The 11,475-nt window shown below is 40.6% G+C and overlaps 1 protein-coding gene across 2 annotated transcripts in view; it reads right to left on the reverse strand.

Moving 5' to 3' along the window:
• LOC136332025 (zinc finger protein 615-like) overlaps window positions 1-11,475 on the reverse strand; it is a 76,005-nt gene that overhangs the window by 34,432 nt on the left and 30,098 nt on the right. For both annotated transcript variants that reach the window (XM_066271246.1, XM_066271245.1), the window contains exon 1: window positions 6,883-6,977. The gene's annotated coding sequence lies outside the window, so the exon portion shown is untranslated. Of the gene's footprint in view, window positions 1-6,882 lie in introns of those variants that run through there.

Genomic DNA, 11,475 nt, shown 5'->3' on the forward strand with positions numbered 1-11,475 from the left:
CAGATGTCCACGACAAACCCACTTTCCTATTGTGTACTGGAGAGTGCAGTCACTGCTTGAGATAAGAAAAAGTGCAAACTGCAAAGTAAGAAAGATAACTAAATGTATATTCAGGAATTAGTTATTTAAAAGAGACTGTTGTCAAGTATTGTACTCTAATCCTTAGGTTATACAGAGACACCAAGTCCAAATAATTTTTCGAGGAGTTTATTAATTAGCTGGCTAGCTACATGGGGCACAATCCCAAATCATGTAGAAAGGCCCTACAACTCTGTGGCTGATTTTATAGACCAAATCACATACCGGTTGGAGTGAGTAAGGAAGGGCTCTTGATCCCTTTGTCTAGAGTGGTGTTTCCCAACGTGGGGTCCACGCCCCACAGGGGGGCAATTCGATAGTTAAGGGGGGCAATTTGAAAATGGACTCGACACGACTTTAACTCTTTCGCCCCGGGCCACTTAAATGCAATGCCAGATATCGGTGCCAAATTTAACAAAAAATGCAATTCTTAAATAATTGCGGTAAATAATAATTAAGTATAATTTCGTTTGACGAGACCAAAATATCAACTGGGTGATTGGCGTCAAGTAAACTTCGTCCTGGGTTCACAGCGGAGCGTGCTGTCTGCCGCGGGGAACCCCGGACGTTTTAAAAACTCGCTAAACAACGCAGTTATTCTCACCTAATTGGCCCATCGCAACTTCTGTAGTGTATCACATCATTCAGTTGGTGTTAATTTGAAATAAGTGTCAGTCAAAACTGTTGTAAAAGCTCGTTGATTTAATAAATATACATATATATTGTATAGATATAATTGGTATTTGATTTTATTTTGATCAATATTAAACTCTTTATTAAGTACTTCTTGCATCGGGGCTAGAAAGCAATAATATTTTATAAATATTATTGGGGCTATAATAGTGCATGCACGACAATTTTAATTTTAGAAGCATAACTTTCCAGAAAATTTTGTCAAGTGGAAAAAATATAGATACCTTTTGATTTGCAGTGGTAGTGTAGTAAATGTGTTATATACATTTAAATAAATATGAATTTTTAGTATACGTTTACTCTGTGTCACATTGAATATATTTTAACACATTATTTTAATATTAGTATTAATTTATCTTATTTTTATTATAGCCTATAGTAAAATGAGTGGTGCAAGCAAGAAAAAAACTCGTCAATATTCGGAGGAATATTTAAAATTTGGGTTCATACCCGCTGTTCACGATGAGCAGATTCCTTTTTGTCTTTTATGCCAGCAATGCTTGACCAACGAATCAATGAAACGAGGTCGTCTTGAGGCGCATTTGAAGGCGAAACATAGTGCTCATATTAATTCAGATTTGAGTTACTTTAAAACTTTAAAGAAAAATTTTGAAAAAAGAACAACATTAAAGTCTCTATTTACTGCTCATACTTCAACTAATAATCGTGTTCTTGAGGCTAGTTATCAAATTTCTTTATTCATTGCTAAAACTGGAGAAAATCACACTATAGGAGAGAATTTAATAAAACCGTCAATATCAGCATTTCTTAAGACGGTTCTTGAAAAAGATGGCAAGGATGTAAAAGCTATGCCACTCAGTGACAATACTGTTAGCAGAAGAATAGACGAAATGAGTGAGGATATTGAAAAACAACTTATTGAAAAGCTGAAAACAAGAAAATTCTCCTTGCAAATGGATGAATCAACGTTGAGAGACAGTGAGGCAGTATTGATAACTTACGTAAGATATATTGATAAAGGACATTTTGCTGAAGAAATGTTGTTCTGTAGAAGATTAGAAAGCACCACTACCTCCAAAGATATATATAAGCTAAAAAGCTACTTAGATGTCAATGATATACCAATGAAAAATATAACATCTTGTGCTGCAGATGGTGCTCCCAATATGATGGGCAAGAAAAAAGGCTGCTTAAAATTGATGAAAGATGCGAATCCAGAAATGATTCTTGCGCATTGTGTTATTGATAGGGAAAACTTGGTAGCTAAAAACATCTCGCCTGTTCTGAATGAAGTATTACATACAGTAATAAAGTGTGTTAATGCTATTAAAGCTAGTGCCAAATGTGAGCATCTTTTCAAGCTATTTTGTGAAGAACAAAATGAAGATCATGTAAGACTTTTACTTCATTCTGAAGTAAGATGGCTATCTAAAGGAAACTGTGAAAAGATTTATGGAACTGTTTGATACTCTTAGTGATTTTTTAAGCGACAAACCTGAAATGAAGTATCTGTTAACAATAGATGGTAAAGCATTTGTGAGTTATTTAGCCGATATCTTTGAAAAACTAAATATATTAAATAAGCAACTTCAAGGAACAAATAAAACTCTTGTCGATGCAAAAGCAAAGATATTTGGTTTCATTACCAATATTGAGTTATGTCAGAAACATATTAACAAAAAAAACTTTAAACAGTTTTATTGGCTCCAAAAATGTGAAATAACTGATACCGCTTTACTTGTTATTGTCAATCATTTGAATATTCTATCGGCTGATTTAAAAGAAAGATTTTCTGATTTAAAACAAATTGATTTTCCAACATGGATGATGCAGCCAATGTTAGTGGATTTGTCTGATATATCAAATATGCAGTATCAAGAAGAACTCGCAAAATTGCAAAATGATGAGTCAGTTAAAGCTTTATTTAATATCAAAGGAGCGATGGCATGGCTTTGTGAGGAAACAGAAATCAAATACCCAAATTCAACCAAATGTGCAAGAAAACTATTGCTACCGTTTCCATCTTCATTTTTAGCTGAATGTGGATTTAGTGCTGTAAATGATTTACTGGTAAAAAAAGAAATCAGCTGGATATAACACAACGTGGAGACTGGAGACTAAAGCTAACCAAATTGGAACCTAATATAAAATCTCTGTGCAGCAAGCATCAAGTGCAAAGATCACACTAAATTAAAATAATAAATTAATATAGAAAAAACTGTATTAAAATTATTTGGAATTTAAATTTCTGTTTTTCATTCTATGTTTTGAAATTTTACTTACTGTGTTTTGTTAAGAATTTCATAGTGATTTCTTCCTAGAACCTATCATTTATGTTTATTAAGTGAACAAATCAATTTTTTAATGTTAAAAATTATGTATGTTACATAGGGGGGGACATAAAAATTTTAGAAAGGTTAATGTGGGGCATAGCACAAAAAAGATTGGGAAACACTGGTCTAGAGGTATACTTTACTCTCATGACTTTAGGGTGAGTCCAAGTATAGGAATTCTTGATTAAGGTACAGAAACATTCTTTTCTAAAGGTTTTTAAGAAAAGAGAAATGAAGAGATTCTCAGAGAAGTTCAATCTTCCTTGCTCTGTAGTTAAATTATGACTTATCTGACCCAGTTGCCCCTGCAAGCCAGGAAGCTCTTGCATTCTTCTATTCCCCTTCTCCACAGAAAGGGGTTGGGGGGGGGGGGTAGAAGGCCGCACTTTTCCTCTTTAAAATAGCGTTGCTAATACCAAGTTTTACAGTTCCTTGGTACCTTATCACAAGACCAGGCATCTACTAAGCACATATTCACTTAAATAGGTAGAACAAAGTGCATGCACCATGTAACTAAATTCATTCCTATATTTTTTGTTTTAGTGAGAGAAAGAGAGAAAGACAGACAGGGACAGATAGAAAAAAAGGAATAGAGATGAGACGCATCAACTCGTAGTTGTACCTTGGTTTTCATTGATTGCTTTCACATATGTGCCTTGATCAGGAGGCTCCAGCTGAGCCAGTAACCCTGTGATAAGGTGCCAAGGAATTGCAAAAATTGTTAACATTAGTATTTTAAAAGGAAGAGTCAGGCCTTCTTACTCCTCTTCTCTGAAAAGAAAAAAAACCCAGAGAAAGAGATTAAAGGGGCAAAAGTTAGTTAGTAACTAATCATATAGTACTCTGGAAGGATAAAACTTTTCTGGAAACTCCTTCTTCCCCTTCCTGAAGATCCTTTAGAAGACAATGTATACATATCTTAAGTAAAAATTAAGATATGCTCACTGATTCTAACTCTTCCTCTCCTGGAATCCTGAGAGTGACTATACCTCTAAACAAAGGGATCACGAAACCACTCCCCTTATTGAAAAACCTGATTCTGTAACATTTTATATGCTTTCTAATAATCATCCCTCTTGAAATCCTTTATATGTATTAAAACTTATAAACTAAACAAGTAGGGACAACACTTTTAGCAAAAGTATTTTCATTTGGCCTCTCTCCTTATCCTAAGCTAACCATTTCGCTGTGGTGACAGGGATGCGGGGTAGACACTAGAAGATTTGGGAATATCTTTGCCGGGAATGTAAAATAATTATCACTACTGTGTTATCTTGTGGTGTAAGAATGCTTTTCCTGTTAATAGATCCTATAGATAGATGTTGCAAGCTTGTTAGTAACTGACTATTGTACCATGCTCCCTCCTTACCCACCCCAACCAGTACTTGATTTTGTATAAAAGAAGGTCTAGAACGGTACGAGGGCCTACATGATTTGGGATCGTGCCCTGTGTAGCTAGCTGGCTAATTAATAAATTCCTCAAAAATTCACTTGGGCCTGACCAGGCGGTGGCGCAGTGGATAGAGCGTCGGACTGGGATGCGGAAGTACCCAGGTTTGAGACCCCAGAGGTCGCGCGCGGGCTCATCTGGCTTGAGCAAAGAGCTCGCCAGCTTGGACCCAAGGTCGCTGGCTCCAGCAGGGGGTTACTCGGTCTGCTGAAGGCCCGCGGTCAAGGCACGTGTGAGAAAGCAATCAATGAACAACTAAGAAGTCGCAACGCGCAACGAGAAACTGATGATTGATGCTTCTCATCTCTCTCTGTCCCTGTCTATCTCTGCCTCTGTAAAAAAAAAAAAAAAAAAAAAAAAAATTCACTTGGACTTGGTTATGTAATTCGCGGATTTAATTGCAGCACTTTACAACCCCTTGCTCAAGACAGCGACCTTGGGCTCAACCTCATGACCTTGCAGTGGTCCCCAAACTTTTTACACAGGGAGCCAGTTCACTGTCCTTCAGACCCTTGGAGGGCCACCACATACATGCTCCTCTCACTGACCACCAATGAAAGAGGTGCCCCTTCCGAAATTGCGGCGGGGCCTTAGTTTGGGGACGCCTGCCTTAGGGTTTCTAACCTGTGTCCTCAGCATTCCAGATGGAAGCTCTGTCCACTGCACCCAACCACTGGTCAGGCTAAACTCATTTCATAGACACTCAATCACTAGCAGTGGGGTCCGTGCGGGGCATGGCCCTTCCCCCTCGCCAACACCATATGGAAGTATGGCCAGCAGCCATAGGAGTAGAAAATACAACCTGGTCCCCAGAAGTTCCCAGAAAGTGTTCTGAGGAAAAGTAAGACTTTCCCATATATAAACCAGAACTTTTCCTGCTATGTCCTCCCACCGACGTACAGAGGAGAAGGGAAGGAGCTGTTTGGGTGTGGTCCTTGTTTGCCCTAGGGCCTCCAGCAGGCTTCCCCAGTAACTAAGTAAGGAAGGAGCAGGAAGCATGAACTCCCATATGTGCCTTGACCAGGCAAGCCCAAGGTTTCTAACCGGCGACCACAGTGTTCCAGGTCGACGCTTTATCCCACTGCGCCACCACAGGTCAGGCCATGGATATTAAATAAAATGGAGATTATGTTATCAAAGAAGAAAGTGTGATTGTGGGTCAGGAAATAAGAAAAAGAGCCCAGTGCTACATATTAAAAGCTGAGAGCAAGTGTTGGCAAATATACTCTGCAAAGGAACAGATATATATATTTTTGATTTGAGGACCAAAAGTCTTGGTCCAAAGGACTCAGTTCTGCCGTTGCAGTGAGAAAGTGGCAACCAAAAGTGACCAATGGGTGCAGCTCTCCACTGCTTGCCCTGGGCTCTACCACCTTCTCTGAGGTTTATAGCAAAGCTATATTTCCCTCCACCCCAATAAGGGCATATCTGAACCAGAAAGTATGTACAAGAATTCTTACAGCAGCATTATTCATAACAGGCCAAAATGCAAACAACACAAGTTTAATTAACAGTTGGATAAACTGCCCTATACTCAAGCGGTGGAAGGCTATGGATTCCGTTTTGTCCCAAATGCAGAGGTTGAAACCTCATCCCAACCACCACCCTGGGGTCCAGGGCCTCCAAAGCTTCAGCCTCACGACACTCTCTGGACCACAGACACTGACCACACACCCTTATTATTCCCACAGCGGGACCAGCCACTCTCACATAAGGACCATCCTGACGAGAGAAAAGAAACCAGAAGAATGCAGGAGAGGGCCTGCAATGTCTGTGATCTTACACTGAAGCCAGTGATCTCTGCGTTTCGAACTGAAGGAGGAAGGGCTGACTGAGAAAGTTTGAAAACTAACAAACCACAGCTGTGGTTCTGGTTATCAGTTCCCTTTAATAAACTTGCAGCACCAGCAAGAAGAACAGATTATATGAATAGTCAAAGACAAACAGTTCAAAAAACTCTTGTCACATGCCTTCCCTCCTGGAAACACAAAAGTCACGTAGGTGCCAATAAATCCTCGATCAAGTTGTCTGGGTGTCTATTATCCTCCGTTTGCGGCTAATTCCTGCTACACTGTGACCCTTAAATCCCAAATTTGACCCTGATATCGCCATCATCTTAAATGCTTCCACCCGTTACATACAGAGTGACCGGCAAAGACCATGACAGTCGGGACACGGTAGCTGCTGTCTACGGACTTTTAGTCGCTATATGATCCTAAAGCTAATCAAACCAAATACAGGCAGTCACCTGCATCCTCCGAAATACCTGCGAGTTCCTTCCACACGACTCCTCCCAACCTCATCCCTCCAGGGTCCACACTGCACCACTTCCACCCTGAGATACCAGGTACCCTAGTAGAAACAAACCTTTCATGAAAAAAACTTTTCAGAAAACAAAAGGACAACTGCTCACTGGCCTGGTTTTCTGCAGCCCGCGTAAAGTCTGACCTTTACACTTCCGCAAACTAATCCGGGTCCTGGGAATGTCCCCCAAATTGATCGTCAGCCTACGGCAACTGACGAGGATCTGAAGCGCTGGAAGAAACGCGGGCGATTTCCCTCGCTCCGCTGGGAGGCGGTGTGTGACCGCCCGCTTGCTCGGCGAGCCGCATTGGAGGCCGCCATGTTGGGAGGCCTGACGCGTAAGTAGTAAAGCAGCCGTGTCGGAGCCTGTAACCTGGGGCGGTTGGAACGTCGGAAGATCCTCAAATTATTTTGTTTCACGGCACTTTGCTTTTGGGGAATACGAGTGTATTTTAAGAGACTGAAGTTTCCGGAGGCAAAGTACCCCGGGAGCTGAAGGCGCCCGGTGAGCTCGGTAAAAATGCCATATGGCTATAGTATTTTTAAAGTTAGTATTAAAAAACGATTAAAAAAATTTTTTTTTCTAGCCTGACCAGGCGGAGGGGCAGCGGATAGACCGTTGTACTGGGATGCCGAGGACCCAGGTTCGAGACCCTGAGGCCGCCAGCTTAAACGCAGGCTCATCTGGTTTCAGCAAAGCTCACCAGCTTGGACCCAGGGTCACTGGCTCGAGCAAGGGGCTACTCCGCCCGCGGTCAATGCACATATGAGAAACCAATTGATGAACAACTAAGGTGTCGCAACGAAAAACTGATAATTGATGCTTCTCATCTTCTGAGTACCTGTCTGTCCCTGTCTATCCCTCTCTCTGACTCTCTGTATCCTTGTAAAAAAAAAATTTTTTTTCCCCTAAATGTCCAGGAGTTCAAGTGTTAGTAAAACAGCAATGAACTCCTACAGAGAAAGGGTCATACATCCTGTCAAGGCACACAAACGGGAACTGCTAGCGGAGTTATTGGTGCACTAACTGGTTTTTAACAACAATAAAAGATTTGGGGAAGTGGGTGCCGTGAGGCGGCCATCACCAACCGGGAGAAAGAGCGGCAGCATGAGCTGAAGTCGCTGTGTCCGGGCCTGGCTCTGATAGTGAGACCAGCCACGTTTTGGGGCCAGTGAAAAAGGCCCAACCAGAGCTGAGAATCCAAAAATATCATGGTCTATTTCTTTTTAAGAAGGTCCCATGATAAGCTAATGCGGTACTGTCCTTTCAACAAAAGATGCTGGGATAATTGTGAATCTAGTGCCAGACAAATAAACTAAGACCCTAACTCCAGCCGTAAACAAGAATTCAGTAAAATAGATTCAGATCTAAGTATAAGAGGTTCAAGTATAAAACTTATCAAAGCAAATGGGAGAAATATTCAGGAACAGGTTACAAAAGCAAAGCATGAGAACTTGGAGCTTAGGCTTTAAGAGGGTGTCAGAACTCCACATGCTCCAGACAGAGCCACCCTGTGTAGCCCACATTAATGCATACTTTGTGTGTGTGTGTGTTTATATTATTTTAGAGAAAGAGACAGAGAGGTAGAAACAGAAACATCAATCTGTTTCAGTGTGTGCACTGACTAGGGATAGAACCAGTAACACTTGCACTTTGGAAAAATGCTCTAAGCCAGTGGTCCTCAACCTTTTTTGGGCCACGAACCAGCCATTAGGGTGGGACAGATGAATGTATCACTTGACCTAGACAAGCGTCAAGACTGAGTCTTAGACAAATGTAACAGAGGGAATCTGGTCATTTTTAAAAAATAAAACATTGTTCAGACTTAAATATAAATAAAACGGAAATAATGTAAGTTATTTATTCTTTCTCTGTGGACCGGTACCAAATGGCCCACGGACCCGTATGGTCCGCGGCCCGGGGGTTGGGGACCACTGCTCTAACCAACCAAGAGCCATACCTTTTTTTAAACCATAACTTTTAGATAACTCGAGTTAATGTCCTACTAGTTCACCTACAATTGTATTATACCCACTTAATATTACATATATACATAAAGACGTTGTAATATGGAAATATTTATGAGAAGGTAAAATTATCAATAGATAACGTTTTTCCTTGTTTTTTGGTTTTTTTTTTTTGTATTTTTCTGAAGCTGGAAATGGGGAGAGACAGTCAGACAGACTCCCGCATGCGCCCGACGGGGATCTACCCGGCACACCTACCAGGGGCTATGCTCTGCCCACCAGAGGGCGATGCTCTGCCCCTCCGGGGCTTCGCTCTTTTGCGACCAGAGCCACTCTAGCACCTGGGGCAGAGGCCAAGGAGCCATCCCCAGCGCCCAAGCCATCTTTGCTCCAATGGAGCCTTGGCTGCGGGAGGGGAAGAGAGAGACAGAGAGGAAGGAGGGGGGGTGGGGTGGAGAAGCAAATGGGCGCTTCTCCTGTGCCCTGGCCGGGAATCAAACCTGGGTCCCCCGCACGCCAGGCCGATGCTCTACCACTGAGCCAACCGGCCAGGGCTCCATTTTTTTCTTTTAATTAGCAAGAGAGACAGACGGAGATAATTGTGTCGGTAGAGTTGTTCATTGATTGCTTTCTCATACGAACCTTGTCAAGTAGGGGAGCCTCCAGTGGAGCCAGTGAATTCTTGCACGTGCCAGCGACCATGGGATAATGTTAATGATGGTGTGGACTCACGCCAGCAACACTGTGCTCAAGCTGGTGAGCCTGCACACAAGCCAGATGAGCCCATGCACAAGCCAATGACCTCGGGGTTTTAACCTGGGACCTCAGCTCAATCCACTGAGCCACCACCTATCTGGCGGTCATTTTTTTTCTCTTAGTTCTATTGAGATTTAATTCACATATATTAAAACTATTCTTAAACTTTAAATTTTTTCATATTTATGTGAAAATCACTACATACTACTATAAAGAATTCACATATACCTTCATTAAACTTCTGATCATGTGAACATTTTATACAACCATGGTACATTTGTCAAATTGAGAAATTCATGTTGTTATAATCTGCAACTAAATCACAGATTTTACTCTGATTTCACAAGTTTTTCCACTGTCGTCCTTTTTCTGTTGCAGTATGTACCTACAATACGATTAATATTTGTTTTACAATTATTTTTTACACTTCATGTTTCCTTGATTTTCTCTATTCTGTGACCATTTCTTTTTTTCTCATTTATGTTGTCAATTAATTTAAGACATACTCATGAGGTATTTTGTATATTAATCCATCTTTTGGGTTGTACTAAGTTTGTCACATTAAAGAGTGGAAATGCATTTTGGAAAAGATACCTCAGAATTGAAGTCTTTATCACAATTAACTAGGGGTACAAAATATAAAAGCGTCTCACAGCTAATCTCCTGGAAAAGGTAATATTTGCCAGGTTTCTACACTTAATATATAGCAAGAACGATTTTGACGAAAACAACCACGGTACAGGGCCCCCATCAAAAGATTTCAACAATTATATGTAGTTTCAGTATGGATAGTACTTGTAAAACCATAAACGTACATATAAATGGAGCAGAATAGAGATCCCATAAAAAGACCTGCACAAATCATATACACTCAGTTGTTTGTTGCCGGGGTCCAGCCCCGGGGGGAGGATCCAGGGGTCCCACAGGAAGAGACGGCGTCGGCGAAAATGGAGCGAGAGAGCCGAATTCTTTTCTTTCTCTTTATTCTCTGGTTAGCATTTACTGCCAGGCATCTCTCTCAATGGCTGGTCTAACATTACTTTTTATGCACACACACTAAGTTACAATCACATGGTATTTTGAATACATCATTGTTTTAGTTTCACTATGGTTACATATTTTTAGATAACAGTTAATTCATATTTATAAGCTACAAGTCAGGTGGTAAGTCATTCAAAGTACAGTTATACAATAACTTGAATAGTAATAATATCGGTACAAACTTCTAAAAGATTAGTACTAATTAATAACTCTATTTTACTGTTGTTGTGAGTCAAGGGCGCAGAAAGAGATAGCAGACGAAATCATCAAGGACTAGCAAAGGACCACCGCTTGCTCAGGCAAATGGCCTTGAGTTCATGCAGTGTCCTAATTCTTTTCTCACAAGACTACAAAAGGCTTGCTATTAAGAAACTGACATAGTATAAAGAGTAATTTTTTACTTAGAGATACATAGAGTGCACCTGCAAGATAGCTAGTAGCAACATAATATCAGAAGACATTAGTTGCTATTGCTGCTATGAATCCCACCACATTTCTCTCCTTATTCTTGGAAAATACAAAAATCTCATGAGAATGTTTTACTGAGAAAAGCCCAGCAACTGTCTTCAGTGACAAAACAAGTCTTTTAACAAAACATTCTTTACTTGCCAGCTGCACTCCTATCCAAGGCCACGCAACAGGCCACTCTACAACACTTTACCTAAGATTCTAATGTCTAGTTAAACTTTATTCATTTACTATATTCATATACTAGCTAAGTTCTAACTATATTCTTTCTAACATGATTAATAAGAAGAAGTTCTCCTACAAACTTAACCCTTTATGAGGGATATCATGGCCAGCCTCTTATGTTTATGAGCCTAGTTCAAGGGGCTTACAGGCTTTTCTGTGCAACTTACACCTTCTGTCTCATTTCCAAAGAAATTACTA

This window comes from Saccopteryx bilineata, chromosome 3 (genome assembly GCF_036850765.1).
Source record: "Saccopteryx bilineata isolate mSacBil1 chromosome 3, mSacBil1_pri_phased_curated, whole genome shotgun sequence".
Lineage (NCBI taxonomy): Eukaryota > Metazoa > Chordata > Mammalia > Chiroptera > Emballonuridae > Saccopteryx > Saccopteryx bilineata.